Source organism: Triticum dicoccoides, chromosome 1B (assembly GCF_002162155.2).
Source record: "Triticum dicoccoides isolate Atlit2015 ecotype Zavitan chromosome 1B, WEW_v2.0, whole genome shotgun sequence".
Classification (NCBI taxonomy): domain Eukaryota; kingdom Viridiplantae; phylum Streptophyta; class Magnoliopsida; order Poales; family Poaceae; genus Triticum; species Triticum dicoccoides.
This window is the reverse complement of record NC_041381.1, coordinates 43,658,987-43,671,021: the sequence shown is the minus strand read 5'-3', so window position 1 is coordinate 43,671,021 and position 12,035 is coordinate 43,658,987. Positions and strand designations below refer to the sequence as shown.

General features: G+C 43.6%; 2 pseudogenes; both read left to right on the top strand.

The window, feature by feature from the left end:
- The first annotated feature begins 1,102 nt into the window (after positions 1-1,102).
- On the top strand, positions 1,103-6,620 carry LOC119350079 (annotated as a pseudogene).
- Positions 6,621-7,407: 787 nt separating this feature from the next.
- LOC119350078 lies at positions 7,408-9,402 on the top strand (annotated as a pseudogene).
- The last annotated feature ends 2,633 nt before the right edge of the window (positions 9,403-12,035 follow it).

Below are 12,035 nucleotides of genomic sequence, written 5' to 3'. Positions count from 1 at the left end.
AATGTGTTGATTCCTTGTAGGGTTGCTCATACGCATACAAATGATCAGCGTGATCGGTATAGTTGCCCTCTTCAAGGGAAATCTTCAGTGTGAAGTTACTCTGTTTTTTTTTTCTTTTTTTTTTCTGTTCTTGTGTGGTGCTGGCCGCCACTGTTAGCCATGGTGTGGTGTGGTGGCAGCACGTACAGTTCACTGTAATATATACTGTTACTGTGTGTTACTATTTCGCATCTTTTTACATATTCTATAGAGCAGAACACTAATGGGTGATAACTACTAGTGGAACATTGTGTGTGTTGGTTGTCGAAAATGTAAGTAGAATGAGAAATGGGTGATAACTACACTAATGGATGCAATATGGGCTGAAATCTAAATTCAAAGCTATATCATGTGTAAGTGACAAGTGGCACAACACCAGAGCTGGGAAGTGACCTTTGCAAAGAGTAAGCCTTAACTAGTAATTTTGAACAATCATGAGCATGTATGCCACCGGCCGGCCGGTGCACCGTAAACGGAAGACAACCCGGTGAACGGCTCCTGGCAAGGACACGGTGGATATATACCTCCCACACCCGCCGGCCGGTGCATGCAAGTCAAGTCAAGAAATATGTCTTCTTGATCCATTCCTGTCTGTTATAGGGTTGACACAAATAGATGAGTGGTAGTATAATTTCCTTTTGTACTTTTGGTCATGTGTTCTTGATCTGTCTAATTAGGCAACTAGGGGGCAAATTCCATCTGTATCCCAATGATGTGTTCTTGAGCTGTATTTTACTTGGAGTCTCCAAAAAACTTATATTTAGGAATGGAGGGAGTAATAATTAGGTAGTTAGGCCTAGGCAGCACACATGCATGGTCTGTATACTTGCATGCGTAATCAAACCAAAGATGGCAATTAGTGCCCTAGGGTTGTATAATTAGTGGTATAATAAAGTACTGGCTCTGGGGTTGTATAATGAGTGCCCTGGGGTTGTATAATTAGTGCCCTGGCGCTCTAATAATTTTCATTCATTCCGAATAAGAAAAAAGGAGAAGCTCTTTGGCCCAAAGTGTCCACCCGATCTTTCCGGCCTCCTCGTGGTTCGCCGTCGCCACCGCCGCCATGTGGAGAGGCGGCACCTCTGCCGCCTCCGCCGCCGACGTGCTGCGGCACTACGGGCGGTGCTACTGGGAGCTCTTCAAAGCCCGCCTCGGGTGCACTGCCGCCCAGTGGCGAATCTTGGAGGAAAATCAAGGGCAGACTCAAAGTCAAAGGTCTAAAGAAAAAACCATTAAGTCTCAATTAGTTTGTTCAAAGAAGGCTAGAATTTGTCATAATACTACTAGGAACAATGTACTATTACCTACTAATTTCTATTTTACATTGCTGGAGGGCAGGCTCAAGCCTATTAAAGCCTGCCCAGTTCATTCGTCACGGTTGCCGCCTCCACCTCCGACGTGCTGCGGCACTACGGGCGGTGCTACTAGGAGCTCTCCAAAGCCCGCCTCAGGTGCGCGATCTGCTCCCGTTTCCCTTCACGTTTGATGTTTTTCATATTGAAGTAAAAATATACTCTTCAGTTCTTGTGACTAAATTCTGAATTAATGAATTTTTACGTGCTCTGGGATTTGGGAATTATAACAGCTGAGCACAAACTCATTAATACCCCTTAACGTTGAAAGGATGTAGGATCTAGTATGCTTGATTGCGAACCTTAGGCTTCGTAGTACTGGCTCTGTGAGATAAACCTGTGATGCTGTTGAGCAAACATATGATGCTATGTGACAAACTAGCTGATGTAGCCCTTTTGTTTAGGATGTAGAAATGGAATTGTAAGTGTATTGCAGACTGGGTTTGTTTGACACATGACCTCTCCTCTTCTTCTTGTTCTTGTTTCTTGCTTCACCATCCAGTTTTGTTGTGCTTTTGGACCCATGTCCTGAAATGTTAGGGTTTAGCCAAAACTTTTGTGCGTGGTGGAGATCCTAGATAGCAGATAGTGGCCGCCACCAAATCATTACTGCCTTGGTTTGTCCACCTTGACAATGTATGCATAGTGGTTGATTAGTGGTTTAGTGTGCCCTGTAAAGCTAAGATGACCTTCATAGTGGTAAAAATGAACTAGCATTTAACTACGTCCTGTTTGTTTTTGTCAAAAGGTGTTTAGTATCATTAGTTTTTGCCATTCATCAGATTTCATAAATTGTAGTGATGTTCGTGAGTGTGGTGCGCGTGCTATGATGGATGTGCGACGAAGACAATGTGTCCGCCCGTGAACCGTGATAGGTGGGTGGCGTCATGATGGGACCCATAAGCTCGTGGGTGGAGGCGGCGTACTTGCACGTGCGACGGTGAGTGACAGAGGGATGGCTACCGATGCAGAGACGGCGCGGAGCAGCCGAATGCAAAGGGTGCTGTCACGGTCGACGACAATGATTGCAACATGTGTGTCGGCCATCGCGGGGAGCTTGTGCAGCTCACGACGGTGTGCACATAGGCTGGCAGGGGCCGGGAGCTCGCGGCGGTGCGCACATAGGCCAGCAGGGCCGGGATGAAGCCGTGTTTGCAGCCAGCGGGCGGAAGCACGTGGCAGCTTGCCTTCGGAAGCTTGTACCACCGTAGGGCTAGAGCGCAGTTGTGTGTGTTACCAGCGGGGCGGCCGCACGAGGCGGCATCTTCCACCTCTATCTCGTGGGCGGCATGCTGGGACGCGCACCCGAGGAGCCTTACCGGAGGCCACCACGCCCACGTCTCCTCCTGTGCATGCTGCCATGTGGGCTACAAGTGTTGGAGCTGCAGGAACAACATTATTGGCTTGCAAGGTTCGGCTCTTTGCTGTTTGCCTCCACTTGCTCTACACTTTGTTTGAATTGTGTACGGTCGCTGTAGTTGGTATAAATGTATAATGCTGTTATTGGAACTAAACATTGCAAAATTTTGGCAATATCTTGCAGGCTAATTTCTTACCTACTGGGCTTGCAGCATCCAATCTCATTATGTATGCATTTGTATACACTCCACTGAAGCAAATACACCATGTCAATACATGGGTGGGAGCAGTTGTTGAGGCCATTCCGCCACTTGTAGGGTATGTTACTGCCGATGACACATGTCTGGATTGTCTAGGTGCAGGTTGAAGGGGGTATTTCATATGTTCAATATTGGAGCTAGTCCTTCCTAATTGTGAGTTTTGCCACCGTCTTACGCTTTTTTGACCAAAGCACATGCTTAAGCACAATTATGCGCAATTAAACGCTAGGCGTTTTGCTATTGGCTAGTGCCTAGGCTTGCCTTTTTTTTACTATGGTTTAAACTCAAGACCAAACCATAGCTACCTTCCTAGTTCAGTTGGGCTCTTATTAATTTAACTACACTTTTTGTAGTGGACCCAACTGTAATCATCAAACTGATGATACCGCTGCCATGGAGGCTGTTTCAGGTCATACAATGACATGTTAAGCAAGCAAATAAAAAAAGGGGGTTGCTTATAGGCATCATGGGCAGCACTCCTGTTTATTTATTGAATGGATCTGTGCAATATATTTACATGGCATGGGGTCCCTATTTATCTTGATACATACAGGTGGGCAGCAGCAGCATCTGAAGTGTCACTCAACTCTACGTTTCTGCCTGCTGCTTTGTAGTTTTGGCAGTTACCACATTTCATGGCCCTTGCGTACTTATGCCGTGACGACTACGTTGCTGGAGGGTAACGCAAATATCAATTCCAACTGGTTATTTTACCAGATCTAGTGTAGAAGTTACATCAAAATGTTACAGGCCTTTACATTGATTGACTTGTTGATTCAGGTACTGAATGCTCTCTTTTGCTGATCCTAGTGGTAAAAGAACTGCATGGGTATCACTCAGGAATTGTCTCTACATGTTGCCGTTGGGGTTACTTGCATATAACTGTAAGTAGTAATCACGCATATTGGTTCTCTAATTTCCATTACTTGTAATAAAATTGGTCAAACATGGGATATGTAATCATGGATATTGGGTATTAAGTACCAATAATCATGTAGGTTCTCTAATAATTTCCATTTCCTTCTGCTTGTAACAAATAAACTTGGTCAAACTTGAGATGTTACTCATGGAACTAACAAATGCTTAATCTGTAGGGGGGCTAACATCTGGATGGTTCAGTTTTGAAGCATCATTTCTAACGACGGGCCTTACCATTGGAGCCTTATCATTTGTACTGGATCCTACTCACAAGAGTGCAAGAAGAATGTTCCATGGTAGCCTTTTGTATCTTCCTGCATTAATGGCTGGACTTATATTGCATCGGCTGCCTAACCAATGAGACTAGTGAGATTGTTGGGGTACTTTATGTTGCTGAGCTGCGGAACGACAAAGAAAGTGCTAGATAGAAACGGGAACATTATCATGCTGAATCACGCCCTCGAGTTGCCTATGCTTATGTAGCCCCATTCCCCTTCTTACCTGTACCTGTGTACATATCTCCACAAGCTCATGAGTTGTGAAAGTTCTAATATCCCAACATTCCTTCCTTTTTGTCTGTTATCAGGAAATTCTTTTGAGCTCTTGACAAGAATTGTTAAAAAAATTCTGAGAACGATGAACGCAATTTTTAGTCGGAAAAAACATAAAAAACTTGAGCTGTCACGGGGATTTCGCGGAAATGCTCATGATTTGGATATTTTTTGAACGCAATGCGCATGTGGATAATCTAGATATGAGATGCAGGATAATCTAGGTATGAGATGCACACATAGGAGGTTTTACTCAAGTTAGGGCCATCTGTTCTAGTGGTAACACACTATTGTTGGATGTTTTCTCTGGTATGAACAATGTAGGAGATGCTATCTTGGCTTTGCCTTATGTAGAGGGAATACGGCAGCCGCATTGCCGCTACAGTTGACGGGATGGGACACATGGGGATGTCGCGCTGCTGCTCAATTACCATGTGTGGCGTGTGTATTATCAGTTGATGGCGCAATTTGCTGCCACGTGGTGGATGATTCCTGTCTATTTTGAAAGTGGATTTTGATTTCCCATGATAGTGGAGTTGCGAGGCCAGGATGATTATTGTAGCATTTTGAGTGAAGACAATGATTTTTCCAACTTATATTTCCGTCCAAGGATGAGGGAGATTGTCTACCAATGAGACAATGAACCTATGGTGTGCACATACATGTGTTCCTACATGGTCTGTAGTTCAAACTCCAAACATACGTTGGCCATAGACAATCTCCATCGTCTGTTTTCCCAAATGTTATGGATTGTTTAGATTTCGAAGAAGAATATGATGACTTTCAAGAAAAGCATGTAGAAACTCCGAGAAGCTAGCACACTATTTTTAAGACTCTACTAGTTGACGTAGGAGAATGTGAAGAGACATGAAAGGCATTTGTAAAAGATCCGCCATTTCAAGTTACTCTTCCTTCCCCTATGCATCCCATGTCTAATGGCTTCAAATGGACTCCCCTTTGAAGAAACAAAATCTCATTCCCGAGGCACTTGATCCCCAGATTCACTCTCTCAGGTTGCACTCTTCCACGAGCAGACTCAGATTGTTGAGCACGATTTGCAATGCCTTGTGGCCAACTCAATTGATGCTCCCTCACCATTCGTCCTTGTTTTCTTTCTCCTCTCCCACTTATATCGTGATTCAAGAAGGGGATTAGATGCGGCAAGTAGTTGATAGGCTTGAGTCACATGAGGGAAGTAGGGATGGTTCCGAAGGTGAGTGGGGATAAATTTAGTGGTAAAGGAGGAAAGTATATATCACTGGAAGACGCAGAAAGTGTATATCGCGAGATGTCTCAACTTGAACTACCATGTGAAGCAATTGGAAGAAAGAGAGAAGGTTAGGTAGAACGCAACGCTTGGTGTGAAGAACCTAAATAGGCAAGACTGGAGGATAAGGGGGTTATGGGGAGTGGATGGAGTTTAAATGTAGAAGCAATATACTCTCTTATTTTGGGACGGAGGGAGTATTTCACATGACCATGCATATAAGCTCAGTTCTCCCACATGGACATTGTAATCTTCAATATAGTCTGGTATTATATTTCATACACGCTGACCTGAATCAACATCAATAAACCCGAGGCATGCATTTATCTATTTTCTTTTCTTTTGCGGTGTTCAATGGCGCCATTACTTCACCATGCATTGGACTTGAAGGTCTTTAGGGGCTGGGATGTACTGTGGTGCAGGTAAAGCAACAAATAAACTTGTAACAAATAAACTTGGTCAAACTTGAGATGTTAATCATGGAACTAACAAATGGTTAATGTGTAGGGGGTATAACATCTGGATGGTACGGTTTTGAAGCATTGCTTCTAACAAAGGGCCTTACCATTGGAGCCTTGTCATTTGTATTGGATCCTACTCACAAGAGTGCAAGAATAATGTTCCATGGTAGCCTTGTGTATCTTCCTGCTTTACTGGTTGGACTTATATTGCATCGGCTGCCTAACCAATGAGACTAGCTAGTGAGATCGCTGGGGTTCTTTGTGTTGCTGAGCTGCGGGACGACCAAGAAAGAGCTAGACAGAAACGGGAACATTATCGTGCTCAATCACGCCCTCCAGTTGACTATGCTTCTGTAGCCCCATTCCCCTTCTTACCTGTACCCGTGTACATATCTCGACAAGCTCATGAATAATGAATGCCTTACTTATCCTAGCACTCCTTCCTTTTTTTCTGTTATCGGGAAATTCTTTTTCGCTCTTCCACAAGAATGTTTCCTGCTCAAGGGAAATCATCTTTGTATTGCTAAAATAAAATCGGAGAATGATGAACGTATTTTTTATTTGGAAAAAACAAAGTTGAGCTGTTGCGGGGGTTTCGCGGCAATGCTCATGATTTGGGAATTTTGTTGAATGCAATCTGCACATGGCTAATGTAGGTATAGGATGCACACATAGGAGGTTCTACCCAAGTTAGGGCCACCTGTTCTAGTGCTAACACACTATTGTTGGATGTTTTTTCTCCTATGAACAATGTGGTTCCAGTATGTATCTCTTGATCTTGTAAGTTTTGTCCAGATTCTATCCTTGCTTCGTCTTATGTAGAGGGAATACAACAGCCACATTGCCGCTACAGTTGACTGGACGGGACATGTGGGGATGCCGCGCTGCACCTCGATTACCATGTGTGACGTGTGTGGATTATCAGTTGATGGCTCAATTAGCTTGCACGTAGTGGACGATTCCTGTCCAGTTTGAAAGTTGGTTTTGATTTCCCACGATAGTGCCAAGATGGCTATTTCAACATTTTAAGTGCAATATTCTGTAAAGACACAAAAGCAATGATTTTCTTCTAACTTGTATTTCCGGCCAAGGATGAGGGAGATTGTCTACCTATGGTGTACATACATACAGATGTTCTGAAATGGTGTCCAAGCATACGTTAGTCATACACAAGCTCCCTCCTCGTTGTTCCCAAATGCTATGGGTCGTTCAGATTTAGAAGAAGAACATACTAAAGCTCTGCGGAAGGTCATTGAAACTCCAAGAAGCTAGCAGACTATTTTTAAGACTATACTAGTTTATCCATGAGAATATGAAGATATACGAAAGGAATTTGTCAAAGATCTGCCATTTGTAGCTACTCTTCCTTTCCCTATGCCTCCCATGTCTAGTGGCTTGAAATGGATATTCCCCTTGTGAAAAGTTTTTCTCATTCTTGAGTCCCTTGATCCCCTGATTCAGTCCTTCAGGTTGCACTCCTCCAAGAGCAGACCCCAGACTGTTGAGCAGGGTGTGCACTCAATTAATGGGCATGCTCCCTCACCATCCGTTCTTGTTTTATTTCTCCCCTCCCACTTATATCGCGATTCAAGAAGGGGATTAGAGAAGGCAAGTAGTAGATAGGCTTGAGTCACACGAGGGAAGTAGAGATTGATCTGAAGGTGAGTGGTGATAAATTTAGTGGTAAAGGAGGAAAGTGTATATCAGACGTGGAAAGTATATATCATGAGAAGGTGTCTCAACTTGAACTACCATGTGAAGTAACTGGAAGAAGAAAGGAGAGAAGGCTAGGTAGAGTTCAGAGCTTCAGAAAGTGTGAAGCTAAATAGGTAGGACCAGAGGATAAGGGGGGGGGGTCATGGGGAGTGGGTGGAGCTTAATTGTTGGAGTAATATATTTCACATGACCATGCATACAAATCCAGTTATGTCACATGGACATAGTACTATTCTATCTAGTATGGTATTAGTTCAATCCTATCTATGAGCAACGTAAAAGAAAACTACAAATAGTTAACCTGGCTCCTCGGTTGTATTTGGTTTTCACATCAACCACACAACTGCTCGCCGTGTTTTGCATATAGTTCGGCAAAAAAGGTCCTTTTGATGGCTCACCTGACTTCTTGGTCGGGATTGGACTTTGTGCCAAGGGTCCATGACTATCTTCATGAAGCTTGATCATAGAATGTTGTCGATGACCAGACAAAGCCCTTTCCCACCTTCGTACAACATGAACCATCGCCCACTCTGTTGCTGGGTGTTTCGATCTACCTACTGGAGGGTAGGTAGACTTAATTCCAAGTTTGAATTATTAATTATTAATCCAAACTGGTTATTACCAGATCTACCTACTGTAGAAGTTACATTAAAATGTTACAGTCCTTTACATTGATTGACTTGTTGATTCAGGTACCGAAAATGCTCTCTTTTGCTGATCCTACCGGTAAAAGAACCGCATGGGTATCACTCAGAAATTGTCTCTACATGCTGCTGTTGGGGTTATTTGCATATAACTGTCAGTAGTAATCATGCATATAGGTTCTCTAATTTCCATTACTTGTAATAAACTTGAGATGTTACTCATGGAACTAAATAATGCTTAATTTGTAGGGGGTCTAACATCTGAATGGTTCAGTTTTGAAGCATCGCTTCTAACGACGGGGCTTACCGTTGGAGCCTTATCATTTGTACTGGATCGGTGGATCCTACTCACAAGAGTGCAAGAAGAATGTTCCATGCATGGTAGTCTTTTGTATCTTCCGGCTTTAATGGCTGGACATATATTGCATCGGCTGCCTAGCTAACGAACACAAGGAGCAGCATAACATCCATGCATCAGACTAGTGAGATTGCTGGGGTTCTTTGTGGTGCTGATGCTGAGCTGCGGGACGATGAGGAAAGAGCTAGACTGAAACGGGAACATTCTCGTGCTCAATCGCGGCCTGCAGTTGCCTATGCTTCTGTAGCCCCATTCCCTTATTACCCGTACCCATGTACATATCTCCACAAGCTAATGAGTTATGAAAGCTTTACTTATGCCAGAATTCCTTCCTTTTTGTTTGGTGTCCGGAAATTATTTTTCGCACGTGACAAGAATTTTTCCCGCTCAAGGGAAATCCTCTTTGTATTTGTTAACATAAAACTGAGAATGATGAACACATTTTTATTTGGAAAAAAATTTAAAGTTGAGCTGTAGGGAGGATTTTGCGGCAATACTCGTGATTTGAGAATTTTGTAAATAATGTCCATGTGCAGTTGTGCACTGGATATATAATCTAGGTATGGGATGCACACACTAGAGGTTTTACACTTTTACTCAAGTTAGGGCACTAGTAGAAAACATGGCATATGTTCGGGCCAGATAAGCCCATTAGTCCCGGTTCTGTCACGAACCGGGACCCATGGGCCCATTGGTCCCGGTTTGTGAGGCCAGGGGGCCTGCCGGGCCTCGTGGCGGCATTGGTCCCGGTTTGTCTGGGCCATTTGGTCCCGGTTGGTGGAACGAACCGGGACCAATGGGCCTCGCTCCTAGCCCAGCACCATTGGTACCGGTTGGTGGCTTGAACCGGGACCAAAGGGTGGCCTTTAGTCCCGGTTCATGCCACGAACCGGGACCAATGAGCTGCCTATATATACCCCTCGCCCGCGAGCAGAGCACTCCACTGCTCTGTTTTTCTGGCAGTCTGTTGGAGAGCTTTATGGTGCTCTAGCTCACCTCCTATGCACATGAGGTGTTCGATGAAATGCCCGAGCCACACTACTTAAGCTTTCCTTCTCCAAGCTCGACCTCCAAGCTTCATTTTCCTCAATATTTTTCTAGGTCTAGCGGTCCGTCACGTCCCGTCTCCGTCTTCATCGTCGTCGATCGCCTATGCCGATCTCGTCGCCGACACCAGCGTGGTGAGCCTCTTGTTCTTATTTTCTTTCTGAAAGGAAAAAATTCTTACTTGTATGTTTACATAGATACTTGTATAATTTTCTTATTTTTATTATTGCTTCTTTTTATTTAGTGCGATGGTTTTGGTATCCGCCCCCGTCGGCCCTCGTCTTATCTACGATTCGGATGTGGTATATCTTATCTTTATAATTATTTGGTTCATTTATTGTTTATTACAATTATGCCGACCAACGTGACATAGATTTTATTTATCTAGGAGGTATCTAAACCGGAAATTCTAACCCACCCTATTGTCGAGAGGTTAAATTTAGTTGAAGAAGAAAACAATTTCTTGAAGGAAAAAATAAAAAATTGAGGAGGAGAAGATGATATTGGAGTTGCATGTTGCGGATGCCGTTGATGATCACAAGATCAAGATGGATGCAATACGCTTGAAGATTAGAAAAATTAGAAAATATGCCATTCATACCGAGGCTTGGTATCATTATACCGTTGGATCAATTGTTACCTTGGTTGCGATTATGATCGCATTTGTTTTCGCATTGAAATGTTTGACATAGATTCAATATATGGTTTAATTAATTAGATGCTCTAGAGAGCTATATGTTGTTCAACGAGAACTATGTATGTGCGTTGGTTTTAATGCGATGATGAACTTCTATTAATTTGGTCACTTAATTATCTATTCATGATGTTCTGTAATGGTTTTTGACACACTTATATATATAAACCGGCAATGGATGTAAGGTGACAGACACACCTCCGAGTACATTAAGGGCATGCATGGTTTCCTCGAAATGGCTGAGGCAAACAAGCAGAATGGTTTTATGTGTTGTCTATGACCTATCTATGAGAATACGAAGTCTTACTCTAATCGGAAAATCCTTCACATCCACCTGCTTGAGAAGGGTTTCATGCCACACTATAATGTTTGGACCAAGCACGGATAAATAGGGCTTGTGATGGAAACAACGAAGAAGAAGAGTAAAATGACATCTATGTGCCCCCTGAATACGGTGATGCTGCAACGGGGGAAGCTGTTGAAGATCAAGAGGAACCAGACGATGGGCCCGATGATGATCTCCGCCGGGTCATTGTTGATGCAAGGTGTCAGAAAGTGAAAAGGAGAAGGTGAAGTTCGATCGCATTCTAGATGATCACAAAAAAGGATTTTACCCTAATTGCGAAGATGGAAACACAAAGCTCGGTGTCGTACTGGAATTGCTGCAGTGGAAGATAGAGAATGATGTGTCTGACAAAGGATTTGAGAAGCTACTGAAAATATTGAAGAAGAAGCTTCCAAAGGATAACGAATTGCCCGACAGTACGTATGCAGCAAAGAAAGTTGTTTGCCCTCTAGGATTGGAGGTGAAGAAGATACATGCATTCCCTAATGACTGCATCCTGTACCGTGGTGCGTATGAGGATTTGAACACATGCCCGGTATGCGATGCATTTTGGTATAAGATCAGACGAGATGACCCTGGTGATGTTGATGGTGAGTGCCCCTGAAAGAGGGTTCCTGCCAAGGTGATGTGGTATGCTCCTATAATACCACAGTTGAAACAACTATTTAGAAACAAAGAGCATGCCAAGTTGATGCGATGGCACAGAGATGATCATAAGAAAGACGGGAAATTGAGAGCACCAGCTGACGGGTCGCAGTGGAGAAAAATCGAGAGAAAGTACTGGGAGGAGTTTGCAGCTGACGCAAGGAACATATGGTTTAGTTTAAGCGCGGATGGCATTAATCCTTTCGGGGAGCAGAGCAGTAATCACAGCACCTGGCCCGTGACTGTATGTATCTATAACCTTCCTCCTTGGCTGTGCATGAAGCGGAAGTTCATTATGATGCCAGTTCTCATACAAGGCCCTAAGCAACCCGCCAACAACATTGATGTGTACCTAAGGCCATTAGTTTTTTACAGCTG